General features: G+C 42.8%; 1 protein-coding gene across 10 annotated transcripts in view; it reads right to left on the bottom strand.

The window, feature by feature from the left end:
• Positions 1 to 21,941, bottom strand: part of LOC138926556 (uncharacterized) — a 463,340-nt gene that overhangs the window by 232,038 nt on the left and 209,361 nt on the right. The window lies entirely within an intron of this gene.

A 21,941-nucleotide genomic window follows, 5' to 3' on the forward strand; every position in this document is an offset into this window, starting at 1 on the left:
TGGGCGATCAGGCAGATGAGACCCTATCTGGAGGGGTACCAGTTCGACGTAATCACGGACCATATGGCGCTGAAGTGGCTCAACAACATAGAGAGCCCGCTGGGAAGAATAGCGAGATGGGTGTTCGAGCTGCAACAATATGACTACGTCATCAGCTACCGGAAGGGGAAACTCAACGTAGTCGCCGACGCGCTATCCCGCCAGCCAGTATTGGAGAAACTAAGAAGTACCACGGAGGCGGAGATCAAAGAATGCGTGTGGATAAGCGCGTTGAAAAAGAAAATGAAGACAAGTCCGCAGAAGTTCCCGGACTACGTCGAAGAGGGCGGTACCGCCACGAGCCGCATAGAGCAGGAAGCGAGGAAGTGGCGTCATGGAAGTTGTGTGTGCCGACGGAGACGAGGCAGCAGGTCCTCAAAGAGAATCATGACGCACCAACAGCAGGACACTTAGGCGTCAGGAAAACAATAGCCAGAGTGGCCGCCAGATACTTTTGGCCAGGGATGCAGAGAGACATACGGAAATATGTCAGGAGATGCTAAACTTGCCTAAAATACAAACCCTGCCAGATGCAAGCAGCAGGACAAATGCTGACGCAGGTCCCGGAGGAACCATGGGCAACTGTATGCGCGGACTTTGTGGGTCCATTGCCCAGGTCGAAGCATGGAAACACAATGGTCCTGGTGATGATTGATCGGTTCTCGAAGTGGACGGAGATAGTGCCACTGCGAAAAGCAACAACCGAGGCGCTACAAAAAGCGATCCGAGAAAGGATTGTCGCTCGGTATGGAGTACCAAAAATAATGGTGACGGACAACGGCGTACAGTTCACCAGCCGAAGCTTTAAAAAGTTCCTCGGGGAGCTCGGCGTGCACCACCAGTTCACCGCGCCCTACAAACCGCAGGAGAATCGCACGGAAAGAGCTAATAGGACGGTCAAAACGATGATCGCCCAGTTTGCTGGAAAGGATCAAAGGGCATGGGACGAGCACTGGCCAGAGCTAATGCTGGCAGTAAACTCGGCAGTGTCGGAGTCCACGGGGTATTCGCCGTGTTTTGTGACGCAGGGCAGGGAGCCAAGGATGCCGCAAGCCCTGTTCGACGAAAATTCTTTAGGCACAAGAGCGGGGCAAGGCACGCCAACCGAGAATGCGACAAAGCTAAAAGAAGTCTTTGAGATAGTGCGGAGGAACATGGAGCGAGCGGCCCAGGACCAGGCCCGGCACTATAATTTAAGGAGGCGGAAGTGGAGTCCAAAGGTCGGGGAAAGGAGCACAGCTCGGGACAGTGTCGGCAAAGGAGCACCATTTGTCAAAGGCGGCAGAAGGATTCACGGCGAAATTAACGCCACGGTACGACGGACCCTACACGGTCGTGGATTTCGTGTCGCCGGTGATTGCCATTTTACGACACGGAGGCACGAACAAAGAGAAGAGGGCACACGTGAGTGAACTAAAGTGCCAAGATGTAGAGGACGCGAAGGCATAAGAGACACAATATAGAGAAATAAATTAGAAGAAAGCACCAAGTGCGTATACACCATGGAGCACAGGTGCATCACGATATTTAGATGGATATATGTACGCATGTATGTATATGGAAAAAAGAAAAAAAAACACCAAAGTGGAGGCAAGCGAAACCCTGAGCCCCAACGGGACAATTTCAATAACGAGAGCAGGGTTTGCTATAAAAGTGGAGCCGTGGGAGGAGCAAGGTCCATTAAACCATCAGCATGTCAACCGCAACTGTAGTGATCTCGTTGGACGAAAGCGACTTGGAAGTGGTCGGCGACCCGACATGGAACGGGAAAAAGGAAATGACAGCGTCAGCAGTCAAGCGGGCAACAGGAGGGCGGAGGTGGATACCCGTCGGTTGTACCAAGGTGGAGGAGCGTCGCAGGAGTGACGGGCTGATCATGCACCAGCGGGTGGAGAAGGGCCGCCTGAGTCAGCCGTGGAACTGGCGCGAGCCAGGGCCGAGCGGGCGGAGCAGGTCCGGCAACGGAACGTCCGGGAGTGGCGGCAACTCAAGCTAGACGGGCACGAACGAGCGCTAACGATAGCCAAGGGGAGGAGGGCACGGCAGCGGCGGACACGGCGTCTGGTGAAGAAGGCCAAGGAGAAGACGGCCATCAGGAGGAAGCGGGAAGCAGCAGAGGCGGCCACCAGGAGGAAGCGGGAAGCGGCAGAGGCAGCCTCCAGGAGGAAGCTGGAAGAGAAGAAGGCCAAGGAGAAGGCGGCCTCCAGGAGGGCACGAGGGGCGAGTCGATGGCCAGAAGTACCGTCGACTCCACGACCAAGGACGGAGCCGGAGGAGAAGGTGGTGCGGCGGCCGAAGAAGGTCGAAGAACGGAGCGTAAGAGAAGCGAGTCGATGGCCAAAGGTACCGCCGACTCCACGACCAAGGACGCAGCGCGAGGAGGAAGAGCCATGGACGAAGGGGCCGTGAATATGGCCGGCGCCGGAGTGGCAGACGTTTGGCCGACAAATCTCATGCCCCGAGAAGCGGCCGGAAAGACCAGTCCTGATGTGGTCAGCGTCGGAAGGAGGCGCGACGGAGGTCCCCGAGGAGAGATGGCCTCCGGAACTATACGCGAGGGTGGCCGGAGAAGTGGAGAGGCGGAGAGGACGGGCCGAAAGATGGTCCATAATGGCGAACGTGGGAACGAGAAGTTTCCGGGTCAGAGGAAGCGCCAACGGAATAAAGGTGACTCTAAAAATTTAAAAAAAAAAAAAAAAAAAAAAAAAAACTAAAAACTAAATGAAAAAAAAAAATAATATATAAAAAAATAAAAGGAATTATTATAGTGGAACGAAGTAAGGTTAAAAGAAAAGAGAGGGGTTTTTGGGAAAAAAAAAATAAATAAATAAATAATAATAAAATAAAACAAGAAAGGAAAGCTAACTTCGGGCGGAGCCGAAGTTTATATACCCTTGCAGCTAAAACCGGATATATATCGCAAAAATCGGATATAGTTGGCCGATCCTTATGAAATTTGGTAGGATGGATCAAAATATAATCTGTACCAAGTTCCAGCTTTCTATCTTCAAAAACACAAAAGTTGGGTCATTTCCGATCGTTCAGTTATATGGCAGCTATAGGATATAGTCGGCCGATCCTTATGAAATTTGGCATGTCGTATTATTTTGCCAAAAATAGCTCTCATGTCAAATTTGAACTCTCTAACTCTAAAAACACCAAAGTTATACCATTTCCGATCAATCAGTTATATGGCAGCTATAGGATATAGTCGGCCGATCCCGGCCGTTCCGACTTATATACTGCGTGCAAAGGAAAGAAGGGTGTGTGCAAAGTTTCAAGACGATAGCTTTAAAACTGAGAGACTAGTTTGCGTAGAAACAGACAGACGGACAGACGGACAGACGGACATGCTCATATCAACTCAGGAGGTGATCCTGATCAAGAATATATATACTTTATAGGGTCGGAGATGTCTCCTTCACTGCGTTGCACACTTTTGGACAAAATTATAATACCCTCTGCAAGGGTATAAAAAAAAGGGATTTAAAAAAAAAAAAAAGATAAAAAAAGAAATAAAAATTATATATGTATATATATTATTACATAAGGGAAAAATATAAAAAACAAAAAAAAAAAAGAAAAGGTTTTAAATAACAAAAAAATTGTTTAATAGGAAAAAGTTATATATATAAAAATTGGTAAAGAAAATAAAAAAAAGAAGCGGGGACACAAAGAAAATATATATGCAAACATATATATTGGGTATAGAAATGTATGGATTTAGTGCAGTGGCCGGCACCCCAATACATTGATATGATTTTACCGCATTAGTGTTAGTAACGAATAGCAGAAAGTAGGCTTTGAGCGTGACGTTTCACACATTTATACTGTGTGTGTGTGGCACAGCTCGGACAGAGAAATTTCCTATGCCCCCGAGATAGGGCCGTGCCGACCTCTGATTTAGTGTTAGCGAAGAAGGGGGGAAGTGGATAGAGTTATCCACACAATATCCAGGAGGAATAACAGGCAAGCATCATTTTTTTTTGCGAGGGGCAAGCCACCCTCGCTCCATGGGATGACGTGGAACGTAACGGTTCCCGGAGCAGCAAGTGGTCAGCGGGAAAAGTAACCAAAAAGGGGGGGGGGGCGGGAGAGCAGCACGCCGTGCACCCGTGTTTAGAAAGTGCGGCAGGGTTAGCGTCAACAAAGGAGAAAGGAGTTGGGGGGGTGACGCAGGGCGTAGCGGGCCCTCGAGGTCCGTTTAACGACAATGAATGTCCGTGACCGAGAGGGACGAGGGGGCATGGACGGCGACCCGCCAACGGGAGAGCGGCGTGATTTTGGAGCAGGATTAACTGCAGGAGGAGAACCAGCGAGGATAACCGGGCGCTCCAACCAGTATATAAGGAGGCCCATTGGAGCAGATCGGCACGAGTCTTTTTAGGAAGCTTGTAGCGTTGAGTTGGAGGACCGCCTGTGGAGAGTCCGCCATTCAAGTGTTAGAGCGTTTATAAAAAGGATTCGGTTTGTTTGAGTTGAAGGACCGCCTTTGGAGAGTCCGACAGCCAAGCGCAAGGAGAGCGATTTGACAATAAGGAAAGGATCCACTGCTGGACTTTCCTCTGAAAACCCAGGGTCGTGTGTAGTCGAGTTGGTTTATTTACGAACACGGCAGGTAGCCTTGCAAGGAAGTGAGGAAAGGATACGTCTGGCGTATGCCTTACCGACTCCTGAAATCGCAACCAATAAGCGTGATCCTGCGAAGCAAGGATAGGCCTACTCGGGGACTCACGCCCAAGTTTTGGAAACCGAACAGGAACACCCCGGTCACCCGCAAAACAACTCCCGATTCGGACTCACTGGTGTGTCTCCGGAGTAGTGGAGTCGCGGCTCGCGGTCAGTAGGGCAACTTCTGACTCTGGCTCATTATCGCACGCGCGCGGTGTGTCCAGGTGTAGTGGGGGGCGCATCGTCCACAGGCAGCTCCCAAACCTGGCTCGCTGGTGCAAGTGCATTGCGTGTCCTGGCGTAGCGGAGGCAGCAGTCGGCAGAAGACTTCCAAGCCCGGCTCGCTGGTGCATACGCACTGCGTGTCCCGGCGTAGAGAAGGCGACAGTCTGCAGCCTACTCCCAATTCAGACTCTCTGAAGTAGCGGAGCGGAAGAGCGCTGTCCTTGACCAGTCGCAGTCGACCCAAGGGGGTGTTCTGAGAAGTAGGAAGGCCTGTTTGTGGCCAACGAAAGGGCGAAGTTTAGGGGGCCTACGTCAACGGAAGCAGCATCGGTAGCAGCGACGGAGCAGCGAAAGCGGCCGGAGCCACGGAGACGGCCAGAAGGAAGCGCCGGCGTCGGAGCAGCAAGGACCCGAAGCAGAGCCCGTGTCCGGGATTAAGAATCAGATCTTTTGTATTGAGAAGAGCATACGAAATAAAGAGTTTATAACGTTTCGCTATTTGTATTATTTCTGGGCTCGGGCAATCACGTCGAACTATAAATTCGTCGGAACAGACCCGCAAACTCTTGAGCTAGCCACGGCAAACTGTGGCGAGCGGAAGCAGTAGGAATAGTTTGTTACAAGCACTTATCATATAATCAAGGGATTATATAACGTTTCCTGGACGCGTTTGAAACCAAGAAGTACTGCATGGCCGTCATGCTGGACGTGAAGCAGGCGTTTGACCGAGTCTGGCATCCCGGTCTTCTATATAAATTAAAGACTGGCCTACCCCGACCGACCCGTCCAGTTCCTAAAGTCGTTCTTGGAAGACCGTAAATTTGCTGTTAGATGTGGCGAGGCCATCTCCGGTATTAGAGAAGCTCACGCTGGTGTACCCCAAGGCAGCGTTCTTGGCCCGTTGATGTACAATGCTTACACGGCCGACCTCCCTGTTCTTCAGAGGCCTGACCCTCTCGCAGCAACCTATGCAGACGACACCGCCTTCCTTACCACCGCCGATAGCGCATTGGGGGCAGCCGATACGATGCAATTGCAGCTTGACTTGCTCAGCGACTGGCAAAAGCGATGGAACATTGCCGTCAATAATGAGAAGTCCACTGCCTCCACATTTTCTCTCTGCAAAGGCAACTGCCCTCCAGTTAACCTTAACGGCTCTCCAATCCCACAGGTAGACAATCCCAGGTACCTGGGATTCACCCTAGACAGGAGGCTCACCTGGAAGCCCCATCTGATTAAGAAGAGGAAACAGGCTAATCAAAGACTTTGATCCTTCTACTGGCTTATGGGTAGGAGTTAACTTCCACTAAACTCCTCATTTACAAGGCAATAATACGCCCTATCTGGACGTACGGCATACAGCTCTGGGGCACTGCGAGCAAGACGAATGTCCGAACTATGCAAGCTTTCGAAAATAGAGCCCTTCGAATCGCCACTGGGGCCCACGTCTATCATGACAATCGCACCATCCACGAGGTTCTCAATTTCCCTTGGGTCAAGGACGAGATACAAAGAAGCAGCGCACGTTACATGCAGAGGCTTCATAATCACCCGAACCGGTTGGCCAGCTCCCTGCTGGACAACAGCGAGCAACCCAGAAGACTTAAAAGGACACACCCGCTGGACCTCCCCTTACTACTCTAATTTTTTTCTACCATATTAATATTTAAAATTATCTATACGTGAAGTTTACGTGATAAAATTTAATGGTTGTCCCTAATGGACAGTTTTAAATAAACATTACCCTGCTATTACAAAAAAAAAAAATATAATCAAGGGAATCGTTCAAACAAATCGACCTCGGTGTGCCCGTAAATTTAAAGTTTGCAAAAGCGCGACTACCACAACTTTCCCACGCAGAGTGGGAACTCTCGATGTCAGATTTTAAACGAATGGTTTTCAAAGCCAAAGTAGGTGTGAATAAAGTGTGAAACTGAAAAAATTTACAAGGTGGCATTATATACTACTGTGTCCCCAAATGTCAGCCGGGTATGACCGTTTTTCCCCTATAAGACGTCATCATCCCGAATTTCATCTTTCACTGCACAAGTCCCGGTGGATGTTTTCGTCTCAAAAATACCAGTGCCGCGCTGTGGGATGCATATGTTGCAATTCGTCCAGATTGGCTTTAGAATTGTAGAGTAGTATCTCTTGTAGATACCTGTAGTAGTATCTTGGGCGTGATCTTTTACTCCAAAAGAGATGCTGGTTTTTAGTTTAAGGTGCATCTTCTCGCATTCGATGCTCTTAAGCCAGGTTAGTAGCCTATCGAGGTGGACCACAAGGTACGTTACTTCGTTAATTTTGGGGATCTGCATATAGTTTAATGAAAGCGGAGGGCAGGTTTGTCTGTTAGGACTACAATATTTACACTGTATGAACAAATATTTACATTTTTGTTCGTTTATTTTAGTACGCCAGCCATTAGAGCCACCTTTCCACCACCATAAGATAAACAGCGGGGGGATTTCTTACTCGGTTTGGGCATTTGAAGCGACTAGGGATAGCGGTATCATCGTTGACATTGTTAGAAGAACGTTGATGTTAGACGTTGTTAAGTGAGAATACAAGACATATAGAGAAGGTCCAAATGACCTTCCTTGTGAAACTCCAGATTCGATGAACCTGTCACTCGAAGTTGCTGCGTTGCATCTCACTGAGAATATTGTAGAGGTATGACTCGAGTAGCTTGTGTCTATCGATGTCTAGCGCTGCAGCATCTCGATGTTAGAAGACTCAACGTAGTTCTAATGTTATTCGGAGGGCAAATTGGTGTATCGGGATATAGACAAAATGGGCAAAAATAGAAGGCTAGTACCAATAGTACGATGCCGCAATTGAGTGGTCTTTTCTAGTGTCAATATAATAATACAGTAGAATACCGGTATAGCGACTTTTAAGGGACCGACAATTTTACGTCGTTATATCCGGACGACGCTATAACCAAAAGAAGCAAAAAAAATAATTTAGTTTTTTATTTTATGCTTGCCATGTTTGTAATAGGTTTCTTAAATAAAACAAATTTATTTTTTAATCAAAACAAAAAGTTTAATAAATTTAATCACAGTTCAACTTCGACAGTCTAACCGATCGGTCGTTTTTTTCCGCGAGACGTCTACGTAGCGCATTTTCTTATCTCTACTCCAACTGGAGCGACGGACAATTTTGGCAGCATTTAAGAGGCCTTAAAGTTTGTTGGTGGACCCACAATGCGGGACCCTCCATACATCTGGAGAAAACACCCTCCAGACGGTATATATTTGGTTGCAACCAGAACGGACGAAGATTCCCAGCCCCTGGCTGCAATCTGCCCGTTCATTATTAAGAAGACAATCGACAATCAGAAACTCGTCAGTATGCCTTCCTACACTCCATATGTCGATGGAGTTAAAATATCTGAACACCGAAGCCTTAACTCGAGTATTGGGATAATATATTCGAACTATTTGCGAGGAATTGATGAAAAAGTCATCTTGGATAACCTAAAGGGGCAGAAAGTTGAAAGAGTCGAGAAAATATATAAATATATTACCAACCAGGTTCTCCATAAAACTCCACAAAACGAAGCGGGTCTCATAAAAATCTCATTTAAGCAAACCAATCTGCCAGACTTTCTTTATATTGGTTATGAGAGAGTTGAAGTGCGTACATTTATACCGCGTACATATTTGATACACCAACATCCAGGAACCTCGACCCAGACACAGACGAACCTATGTCATCCAGCTCGGAAACTCCCTGCACTTCCCACACTGCTAAAAACCGTAAAAAGGGCGCAATTATCCCCAGATCTAAACTTAAATCCCTTGCCTCAATTGAAACTAAAACAACACAATAACAATCATAATGACCCTAAAACTACAATGGACCATGAATGGATACCTGAACAATTACAACGAACTGCAAGTCCTGATTAAACGCTTTACTCCCAAAATCATTTCACTTCAAGAAACCCACATAACGTACACCCAACCAATCCCTATTCCAGTTAACTACAATATTCACTACACAGCCTCGCACATCCCGGATGGCGGCGCGGCAATTTTAATTCACAAATCTATACAGCACAAATCCATCCCTTTTCCGAGCACAGTTGATTCCATTGCATTGGAAATTAAGTCTGTAAAAAAATGTAATATAATATCATCCTGTATACCTCCTAACAAGAAATTCAACCAAATAGATCTCCATTCAATTTTACCACCGGGAAACTCCCCAAATCTAATTATAGGAGACTTTAATAGCTGGAATACCAGCTGGGGATCCCCAACAATTAATCTGAGGGTAAAAATATTAGGAAAATTCATTTTGGATAACAACATCATTATCATTAACAACGGACAACCCACGCATTTCTCAACACATGGGACCTTTACACATATTGACTTGGCATTCTGTTCACCTGAACTTAAAGTATATTGCGACTTCAAAATCAGTGACTCCCTCCAAGGAAGCGATCACTTCCCAATTACCATTGCAATTTTTCCGAAAAATCAGAGAGCAAGTCAAAACTTTGTACAAAGGTTCATTACTAGCAGAGCTGATTGGGAAAAATTCGAGATGCTAACTGAAGACCTGAACAATAAAATACCAATATCACTAAACATGAATCAGAAAGCAGGTAATATCAAGAAAATTATTTTGCAAAGTGCATACAAGAGCATTCCCAAACACGAGACCACCTAAGACCCACCACAATGTTCCTTGGTGGAACAAAAAACTGGAAGGTCTTAAAAAGGAAAAATTTAAAGCCTGGAGAACATTCAATAGAAATATGTCCAACGACAATCTCATCCATTATAAAAAAATGAACGCACAATTCAGAATGGAATTAAAATTGAGTAAATCCAACAGCCTATATAAATTGACTTCGACAATCTCTCCTCAGTCCAAACCGGAAGCAATTTGGAGTAATATAAAAAAGCTATAATATAATATAATATATATATAAATATAATATATAAAGGACAACAGCAGTAGCGATTTGCTCACCAGCTCCGAAGATATTTCTGAAGCCTTCGCAAGCTATTGGTCACTCCGTTCGGAAGACTCCCAATTCTCCAACCTTTTCATTGAAGAAAAAAATAATCTAAATACGCTAAACTTTTTATCTCCCCCACACAAAACTGCAGCGTTCATGGAACAGGATATAAACTTCCTAGAGTTCTCATCGGCACTAAATAGCTTAAGGGGTCACACCCCAGGATAAGATAAGATTAACTGAATCACTGAAAATGAGAAATTTCCGCTTTTTCAACAACATTTTAAAATCTTATATTCCTCAATCGTACAAAATCAGCACAATTATACCTATCCACAAACAAGATGCAGACAAAACCATGACGGAATCATATAGCCCTATCTGCCTCAACCCATGTTTATCTAAAACCCTTGACAAAATAATCTCAAAACGGTTATGGCTACAACCAACAAGCTACTGAACAGCCGTCAACTCGGATTTAAAAAAGGGAAATCTGCAATGGTGCTTTACACAGACGCTCTAATTAGCAGAGCCTTTCTGAAAAAAGACACATATCCATTATATCTCTTGACTTCGCAAAAGCATTTGAAAAAATAGGATTGCATACCATCACAAATCAACTATCGGTATGGAGCTGCGGCCCATTAATTATCAAATACGTGATGAACTTCATGTCAAAAAGGAAAATAAGAGTTCGTGCCAATGATAACACACCCACTCCACAATGGCATTCCGCAGGGATCTCCGCTGTCGGTAGTACTTTTTCTCATTGCGTTCAACAGTCTCTCAGATATAATCGACAAGCACAAGGAACTTCAACACACAGCTTATGCGGACGATTTTAAAATCTTAATACCATTGAAAAAAGAAAACAACATTTCAATCAACCTCGACATGCTGTGCCAAAATGGTGCCAAAAATCCGGCGCTATGCTTTCAATTTCAAAATGCAAACACATCCACATTTGCCGGAAAAAACAATGTTCATGCCAGGTCTCTACACAATCCGCAATTATAAATTACGAACAAACTATTCTATTCTAACTAACTATTCTTACTCCACAGTTAACAAACTAACTATTCTAGGTCTGTCCTTCAACACAAAATACAAATTCAAACCCCACTTCAATAAATTACAAAAATCACTACAGAAATCATCAAATATAATAAAATGCCTTTCCAGCGGAAAATACAACAGCCACCCCAACACTCTTGTTCAAATCGTCAAAAGTCTATGTATTTCCAAAATTGATTATCCTTTACCGTTATACGGTAACTCCTCAAAGTCACTTGAAAAACAAATTAAAACGTTAATTAACTCAATCTTGCGAAAATCTCTCGGAGCCTTCTGCTCAACACCCACTTTCAATCTATACCTGGAATCTAACATCGAACCATTTGAAATCAGAACCGATCACTTACAAACAAAAACAATTAACTCTATCATGCACGCAAACGACACCCCTCTACGAAAAATTATTCACCATATAACCAAAAATAACACGAAAAAATATCGAGCCTTATCGAGTATTTCCCTAATCTAAAGCTAGAAATTCCAACCTCTCTTCCTCATAAGCCTAAACCAATATTACCGCCCTGGTTTCTAGATATCAATCTAATAGATACCCGACAAAGCCGACTAAAAAAATCGGACACAAACAAGGACATACATATTTGTCCAACAATTTCTGGAAATTAAACACCAGCTCATGAGCAACAACTTCACGCTTCTGTTAACAGATGGATCCTTGAACAAGGAAATAATTGGCTTTGCGGTAACGACAGAAGATGAAACGCTTAAACAAGCTGTCCTCCCAAGCTACCAAACAGTTTATGCGGCAGAGGCGATTGGTATTCTTTAAGCCATCAAAATAGCAGTCAATATTAGAGGGAAATTCTGCATCTGCTCAGATTCCCTATCCACATTGGAAGCAATAGCTAACATAAACAATTCCAGGTTTTATATAACATCAATCCGCGACCTTCTGTTAAAACAAAAAAATAAAATCAAGTTCCTATGGGTCCCCAGCCACGTCGGAATCAAAGGCAACGAAAATGCCGATGCAGCAACGAAAGGAGCGACCATCGCTCCACTATTTTCTACAACAAATGTTAACCGTGAAGACATTAACAAACAATTATAAACGGTGTCCCTCAAAAATAAACCTAAAAATGCTGCAAAAATCATCGCAGTGGTACCAACAAATCAATCCTGAAGCAACAAGCATAGCCGACTACACTAAAACTACACAGACCTCCAACCTCCCAAGAAGAGAGATCACTAAAATAATCCGGCTTCGACTTGACCACACCAGACTCACCCACGAACATCGCTTCTCACAGACACCAAACTACCAATGCCAGTTCTGCACCACGGACTCCATATCAATCTCCCATATCCTTGACGACTGCCCCGCCCTACAAACACATAGAACAAATTTTCCAAATTATAAACTCACGGAACTATTAATTGACCCTAGTCCTACAAACCTCCAGCTAATTCTAAACTTCCTTAAATCTAATCTTTTGCATCTCATATGAACTCATCTAAACTTTTATTAAATTTATAAATAATTTAAGTGTAAATAACTTGTTAACACACTTGTAAATAATTGTTATTTGTTATAAGTTTAATACATAAGCAAATATGTAACACACATTTTGGCCGAAAGTCACCGCTGCTATGGCCGATCCCCGTCTGTACCTAAAGCTTGCAACTTTTGAGTGCAAAGTACAATAAACAATAATAAATTTAATTCAATATTGCACTTCGTCAATAAGTCACCACCGGGAGACTTTTTTGGTTTTAGCTCCTTCAAAACTTTTTAGATTTCCTTCGGTCGTAAATAAGGTGTAGGACAAATAAATTCGAGACAGGATTTGGCTGGACGATACTTTTGGAGATGTGTAGCAAATGCTCTGTGTTGATGATGTCAACCTGAAAGGGTGTTCAGTTATTTGTGAGCCTTGAAGAAGCATTAATAGCACAGGCGAGTAAACTGAGTGGTTAAACATATTAGATTGCGAGGCATGTTTTTTGTCACAGCAAAAGCGGGTGAACCAGACCGTGCCCTCTGGCTCTTAGAGGTCAGTGCAACGAAGTTGCTCTTAAACGCCGATTGTTGAGCCAAGAGCTTTGAAAACATAAAATTTTGCGAAAATTCATGTTTTAAAACATAGATGCTGGTAATATCGATGTAATCTATGTTTTGTACCAGTTTCCTTAAAATATTTATGTTTTTAAAAATAAAAAAGACAATTCTATTTTTACAAAAAATTTTCCTTAACTAAAAAAAAATAACATCAACGGCCGATATAGTCGGCCGATTCTTATGAATGTCTTATGAATTTTGCCAAAAATAGCACTCGTGCAAATACCGAACTCTCAAACTGAATCTGTTATATGGCAGCTATAGATTAGTAGACCGATCTCGGCCGTTCCGACTTATATACTGGGTGCGAAGGAAATAAGGGTGTGGGAAAAGTTTATAGTCGATAGCTTTAAAACTGAGAAACAGCAGTGAGCCCATTTTATAATAAACTTGGCCTCTGATTTTGAATGTAGAATTGTAATGTTGACCATTTGGATTAGTATTTTGGATTATATTTCTGTTGCTCCAAACGAAAGCATGAATTGAATGTTCGAATTGACTTCAGGAACACGTTAGAATCTAGATCCGTGCCGATAAGTAAGCTAACTAACTTTTTCACTTAGAGGTCTAAACTGGGATGCAAATCTTCACCTTCCATCTTATAATAGTAGATTACTATTACTCTTACTCATAAACTTACCTAGCTTAACAAATCGTAGGACAATGCTCGGTGTAGTCTTAGTAACGGGGATGTAGATAGCCAGCATTTACTAAAACGCTTAAAATTTAACATTCCTAATAGAAGGACTCGAAACTTTAGTCCTCTGCTCCTTAGCCGTTGTAGTTCGACATATGCACTGCATGACCCTTTTAGGGTATTATGTTCGAACTACAATGGTCTCTACTCTATTACACCACTTTCCTGTCCCTCTAATTTAAAATATAGAATTTTAAATTTCCTTACTAACTCCTCTTAGCTTAACAAATTTTAAATAGCTTAATATGTACTAACAAATCGTTTCTCGAGCGCCCCTCGGTCGTCTGGGCCTCTAAGCTTTATGATGAATACAGGAATGCTAGCTGATGCTCTTATTGATGCACAAGCCATTTCCAAATTCTAAAAGACCGGAAAAAAAAAAAAAAAACTGACGCTGTGAATCCGCCACACTTGGCGTGTACGACGTTTTCATATAGCCAGAAATGGATGGTAGGTTGGGATGAGAAGATTGACTTGTTACAAGATATTATTGAATAGACAAGTTTAAATGCCTTTTTATTAATTAAGAATTTTTAAAAATTAAAAAAAAAAATTGAACATTAACTATACTTGAACTAAAAAAAACTATACTTTTTACCACTGTGACAAATAGGAGCGGAAGCGCGAGCTTTGGAGAGAGCGAAGGAAAATTGCAGAAATAGAGAAAACATAAGACCTCTAGTGCACACGAAAGCACAAAATAAAAGAAAATGGAGAAACAGAGCCAAGCTATGCTTGTAATTAAAATTATTCAAATTACTAGCTGACCCGGCAAACGTTGTTTTGCCACCAGATGACTTTATAATTTCTGTACAAAATTTACTCAGTTCTAGGCTTATGTATTATAAAGTCATCTGGAGCGCTGTGAACCATGAGGGAATATAAAAATAACAAAAGGCAAGCTTTATTATTAAGTTATTATTTAATCGTAATTCAGCAATTCAATCTCTTAGTACTATAGCGTGAACAATATTTTTTGTGACAATAGCGTGATTATCGCTTTGTAATTGGTGCATATGTGATTTTAATATTTTCAACAATTCATTGTAGTCGTTCAATAGATCATCTAGCTTGCTGACGTCTGGCATAAAATGAATCAAGGTTATTATAATCACAACGTGCATTCACACGATTGGCAATTGCGCTTCCAACATTATAATGTTGACCATTTGCATAATTATTAGTATTTGGAACTATTTCTGTTGCTCCGAACGATGTCATTTGAAAGCATGAATTGAATGTTCTAATTGACTTCAGGAACACGTTAGAATCTAGATCCGTGCCGATAAGTAAGCCGTTCAATGGTTCAGGTGATATTTTAATTTCTGCCAGTTGCACTTTTCCTGACGCGCAACACATCCCCGCTCGCTCATTTTTAAATTTCAGAGCATGACAATGCGGACATTCCTTGTCCATAGCACCAATTATTACTTTTGAGTGAGCATAATACTCAATATCAGGCTCATACTGGGATGCTAGACGCAGGAATGAATCAGATATAAATGCTCGATGTACCTTTTGTCGTTGTGAGTCATTTGATCTGCGTCTATCGTGTATCGGGTACCTTCTGGCTCTTCTTGATGCAATTGCGCTATTCTAACACACACATCAGAATTTTGATGCTGGGGTTGTTCTTCGGTTCTTTTGGATCTTTTGTTTCGCATGTTTCGAGAGCTACTTTTATCACGGCTCAAATCACCCTCTTTGCGTAAAAGTTGTTGGCGGATTCTCAGACCTACTCAATACGCTCACAAAATTTCATGAGAATCGGTATAGCAGTTTTAGAGGAGTATGGTAACAAAAGCTGTGACACGAACATTTTATATATATACGTTTTTATGCGAAAGTAAATATCGTCTGTTAAAAAGTATTTACTTGTAAACTTTATTTTTAATGTTAAATGTTTTAAAATTCATATTTATTATTACAGTCCCTCGACATTATAACAGAAAATAAAAAAAAAGCTAATAGCGCATTAAATATTTGTACATACGAGGTTCGCTTAATATAGTAGACAAAAGTTTGCTTAATATAGTAGAAAAATTAAAAAAAAAAAATTTTTTTATTTATATCTTTATTCATCATCTCTTTGTATTTTTTCATCGTAATCGCCATTTATTTCTATACATTTTTGATACACAATTTCATCATTGACCGCATTTATTATCTCCTCATTGGTGTTGAACACTCTTCCTAGCAAACTTTTTTTTTATTTTTGGAAATGACCAGAAGTCGCAAGGTGCTAGATCTGGGGTATAAGGTGCTGGTCGAATTTCTTCAATACCTGACAGCGCAATAAAGTCACTTGTTTTTTCAGCAGTGTGCGCTGGCACATTGTCATAATGCAAAAAGTATCGAAAAGTAGTAAAAAGTTTTTCCAATAAACTTTTGAATACTTCTGGTAAGCAAGTTTCAGTATACCACTTGGCAGTTACCGTCTGACCTTTTTCCAAAGAAATAGCAACTACAACTTTCTCTCTGGTGAAGTAAATTGACATCATTACTTTTGTTGCTGACTTTTGTTGCTTTGCTTTAACGGGACCTTCTGAGCTCCATACCATACTTTGTTGTTTGGTTTCAGAATCGAACTTGTAAAACCAGGCTTCATCACATGTCACAATTTTCTGTAAAGTGGAACACTTGCCGTTTTTGAAGTTTTCAAGAAAATATTGAGCAAAACGCACACGTGCCTCCTGTGTGAAATCATCGGAACCACTTAGAAACAGTCACAAGGGATGTGAAATACAAAAAGAATAGCAAACCGAATTTCTTACTTTGTTGGTAGAGGGATATCCACTGAGGCTTCACTAATTTTACGTTTTCTTGTCTCCATTTTGACCGATCCTTCTGAAAATTGGACTGATATGTCGTAAGACTATAACAAACAGTATGCCATTTTTTATTTATAAAAAATTATAATATGACAGCAACTAAGCAAACTTTTGTTAGGCCCCTCGTATTTAGGTACATATGAATACAAATTAAATTTCTCACTAGTGAATTAAAAACGTGAATTATTAAAAGTGAATTAAAAAATTTTTTTTTTAATCACTTGTTTATTATTACAGTTTATTGATAGGTCGAACTTATTTAATTCACTGCTCTTACACTTTTTTCGAATCGTTTTTCTGCTCGGTTCGGATCTTTAAATCGGACTCCTGATAAATAGTAAATAATGAAACCTCGGCTTAAGAGATTTATCTCCCAAAAACTGATTAAGAGTGTGACGAACTGTTTTCTCCTTCCGCTCGCCACAATTTGCCGCGGCTAGCTCACAGAGTTTGCGGGTCTGTTCCACAAAATTTATAGATACGATGTGAGTGCCCGAGCCCAGAAACACCGCCATACCGCGCATACGCGCTAGCGAGCCAGGATTGGAAGTGGCCGTTTTACTGACAGTGCGTCTCGGTCCCGCTACACGGGAGCACTGCGCATACGCGCTAGCGAGTCCGGAGTTTGGAGTGGTGGCGCTGGTGAACGGGGTGCTCTCCCTCGGTCTCTGATTTGGGCGTGAGTTCACAAGTCGGCCTATCCTTTTGTCGCAGGACCACGCCTGTAGGTTGCGATTGCGGGAGTCGGTAAGGCGTACGCCGTACTTATCCTTTCCTCACCTCCTTGCAAGGCTACCTGCCGTGTTCGGGAATAAACCAACTCGACTACACACGACCCTGGATTTTCAGAGGAAAGTCCAGCAGTGGATCCTTTCCTTATTGTCTAATCGCTCTCTTTGCGCTTGGCTGTCGGACTCTCCAAAGGCGGTCCCTCAACTCAAACAAACTGAATTCTTTTTAAAAACGCTCTTACACTTGAATGGCGGACTCTCGACAGGCGGTCCTCCAACTCAACGCTACATGCTTCCTAAAAAGACTCGTGCCGATCTGCTCCAATAGGCCTCCTTATATACTGGATCATAGCATTCGTATAGGAACGGGCGATCCACGGAGACGGCACTCCACGAGATCACTACGTTGCTTTTCTAGACATAGAAGGTGCGTTCAACAACATCCTGCCATGTTCTATAATCAATGCACTGACGAGACTAGGAATAGAGGATCAATCCGAACGCCTTATAAAGCAGATCTTGGTAAACAGGACTGTTGAGGAAGAGAATCCTCAACAATCCTCAACATTAGGAAGAGAATCTATTCAAAAATACGTCAGAAGAGGCGCTCCGCAAGGAGGTGTACTATTTCCCACTTAACGTGGCGGTTAATAAACTACTACGATCCCTAGAAGGTGTTGTTTGCAAGTTATCGCTTATGCGGATGATGTCGCAATTGCTTTCACTGGAAAATTTCCCCAAACTCTATGCGACCGCATGACGGACAAACTGAGGGTTCTCTCAACATGGGCAGTTAGGAAGGGGCTAGGAGTAAATTCATCCAAGATCGAGCTTGTCTCTCTAACTTTGAAAACACCAAAATTATACCATTTCCGATCAATCAGTTATGGCAGCTATAGGGTATAATCGGTTGATCCCGGCCGTTCCGACTTATATACTGCGTGCAAAGGAAAGAAGGGTGTGCGCAAAGTTTCAAGACGATAGCTTTAAGGCTGAGAGACTAGTTTCCGTAGAAACAGACAGACGGACAGACGGACATGCTTATATCAACTCAGGAGGTGATCATGATCAAGAATGTATATACTTTATAGGGTCGGAGATGTCTCCTTCACTGCGTTGCACACTTTCGGCCAAAATTACAATACCCTCTGCAAGGGTATACAAAGTTTCAAAAAAAAATTTTTTTTTCTTTAATTTTTTTCACTAATTGCGTACGAACGTAGGCTCGCGACCCCAGGATTAGCCCATATATGTTTCGGTGGAGGAATCACCTGTATAGGTCTTGGTGTCGCTGGTACGAAAACTGCAGCAACAGTCGTTACCGGTTGTCCGGACAGTGGAAACCCTGTTGGGTGACTCTAACGGAGGTTTCATTCACTTGGACCTGTGGTATCACTTGAAGGGATGCCTTGGAGGACGTTTCGGACAATTGCTCATTTGCACTGAGATATTCGGATGCCGATGTGTTCTCAGTTCTAGACCTGGGGGTGGCCAGAGATATGAGCGGTTGCGCTAATGTCGGCTAAGCAGGCTGAGGTGGCAGCTGAACACCGCTAAACTGAGTGTCAAGCGCACAAAACTGGTCATTGATTTTAAGAAATCAAGTGATCAACTCTTTAAGTCCATTCGACAATTATCAACAATAATGTTAAACAGACTTACGAGAAATGGCATCCGAAACTGAGGCTGTGAATCCGGCACACTTGGCGTGTACGACGTTTAGCCATATAGCCAGAAATGGATGGTAGGTTGGGATGAGAAGATTGACTTGTTACTAGACTTCATTGAATAGACAAGTTTAAATGCCATTTTAATAATTAACCATTTTTAAAAAATTTAAAAAAAAAATTGAACTTTAACTATACTTGAACTAAAAAAAACTATACCTTGAACCACTGTGCCAAATAGGAACCGAAGCGCGAGCTTTGGAGAGAGCGAAGGGAAATTACAGAAATAGAGATAACATAAGACCTCTAGTGCACACGAAACCACAAAATAAAAGAAAAGGAAGAAACAGAGCCAAGCTATGCTTGTAATTACAATTATTCAAATTACTAGCTGACCCGGAAAACGTTGTTTTGCCACCAGATGACTTTATAATTTCTGTACAAAATTTACTCAGTTCTAGGCTTATGTATTATAAAGTCATCTGGAGCGCTGTGAACCATGAGGGAATATATACAAGACCACGCCTGTAGGTTGCGATTTCGGGAGTCGGTAAGGCGTACGCCGGACTTATCCTTTCCTCACCACCTTGCAAGGCTGCCTGCCGTGTTCGGGAATGGCCCTACTCGACTCTGATGCCCTGGGCTTGTAGAGGAACCGTCCAGCAACCGACGCCACTTTCCTGTTGGCAGATCGCCGTTCGTGCCCCCTCGTTTCTCCCGGCCACGGATCTCTGCTGCTGCTATGTGGTGCACCGGTGGGCTTCCATGGACCGCTGCACTTTGCGTCGAACCCTCCTTTTGCTCCTTGCTTCACCGCAGCTGATCACCCCGCCACACTTTCTAAGGTACGCCTGCGCGGCGGGCTGATTCCCCCTCCCCCTTCGACTACCTTTCCATCGTCTTACTGCTGTGGTGTTTAGCCCTTCGCCGGAACCCGTTACGTTCCACGTTGATTCCATCTTCCCACGGGTGGCGGTGTTTAGCCCTTCGCCGGAACCCATTACGGTGGCGGTGTTTCGCCCCTCGCCGCCCCCATCGTTCCTTGACCCAAAGCACCTGGCTTTCACATTCCCCCCAACCCTCCGTACTGATCCTCGGGAGATTCCACTTGGCCGCTAGGTTGTTGACCGGTGCTTGACCCCCTTTTGCCGCTTTCGCACCTCCTCGGCCCTCCTTTGCCTCCGGCCATCTGTCTTAGCGTGTGGGGAGACTATGTCTCCTCACAAGAGAATAACTTTAGAAAATCGGAAAATAATATGACATAATTTATCAATTAAACTCAAAATCTGTAATTGGGCGGAAATTTATGTTTACTTTGGCGAACTTTAGGGATCGCTTAGGGGATCTTTTTGTTTACATTGACTCACATTAGGGATCAGTTGGAATCACTTAGCGGACAGTGTGAACTGATCTATGTAGCAAATTAGGGATCGCTTAAAGGATCTTTGTGTTTAGGTTAGCGGAAAAATCCTTACATGGCAACAACATAACAACTTACAAGCTAATAAATATGTTCAGCACTATCGAACACTATTGTATAAGTTAACACGCGCAGGCAGAATTTAGGAAAAGTGCCAAATTGCTCACCGGATCCGGTGGCCCGCACGCGTAACGAAAGAGGTGATGACTACGCATTCCAAGGGCAACTGTCCGCGGACCGGCTCGGGCACTTGCGCAACAAGTGATCGTTGCTGGCCGGATACGGAATGCTGACACTGCAATTGGGCAACTGCGCCGCAGCCCAACGAAGGCTTCGAAGTACATCCCGGGTAGGATTTTAATTTAGTCTTAAGTAGAACTCCGCAGCCTTAGCTCGCGTTATATTTTATTCTATCTTTGTCAGTAACATTAACCCTAACGGGTTTGTGCGAAACAAATGATTAATAAATAATATTCGAAAAACTCACACACAAATAACTTATTATTAACTGACTCCGCAGCCTTAGCTCGCGTTATATTTTATTCTATCTTTGTCAGTAACACTAACCCTAACGGGCTCGTGCGAAACAAATGATCAATAAATATTATTTGTAAAACCCACACACAAATAATCTATTATTAACTTATATACAAATTCTTAAGATACAGTTTCAAGGGATTGGATCCATGAAATACGAAACAAACAGCGTGGTCTAAAACAGATCCCCAGCAGCCTATCACAAATACATAAGTGGTGCGCTTATCGCACTTGAGAAAGGGTCGCATATCAGGTCAGCGTGCAATGCGTTGATAAGTAGTTTTAAATAGATTTTAGATTTTAATGTATCTTTCTTATAAGAGAATTTTACAAAATAAAATCAACTCAATCAAATCAATAAAAAAGGAACTCTTTAGAGTAAGACCCTTAATTTGGGGCTCCTCTTACAAAATAATAATACAATACTAATACAAACTTAAAATGTGTCTGATTAACTAGCGTTTGAAGACAACCTTATCAGAGCCCCACTTAATTCGGAGGACAGACGGCAAAGAGCTCAAATAAAACAAGAAAGCAAAGCTAACTTCGGGCGGAGCCGAAGTTGATATACCCTTGCAGCTAAAACCGGATATATATCGCAAACATCGGATATAGTTGGCCGATCCTTATGATTACATCATAATAAAACCAATTAATTACAATAAAAAATCTAAAAAAAAGTCCCAAGCTTCTTCTTCAAAAATACGAAAGTTGATATTTCTACCAAAAACCATTTCCGATCGTACAGTTATATGTCAGCTAAAGGATATAGTCAACCGATCGTTATGAAATTTGGTAGATCGGATTAACTGACCAAAAATAGAATGTGTACCAAGTGCCAGCTTTCTATCATCAAAAACACGAAAGTTGGGTCATTTCCGATCGTTCAGTTATATGGCAGCTATACGATATAGTCGGCCGATCCTTATGAAATTCGGCATGTCGTAATATTTTGCCAAAAATAGCTCTCATGTCAAATTTGAACTCTCTA

Source organism: Drosophila bipectinata, chromosome 3R (assembly GCF_030179905.1).
Source record: "Drosophila bipectinata strain 14024-0381.07 chromosome 3R, DbipHiC1v2, whole genome shotgun sequence".
NCBI classification, from domain to species: domain Eukaryota; kingdom Metazoa; phylum Arthropoda; class Insecta; order Diptera; family Drosophilidae; genus Drosophila; species Drosophila bipectinata.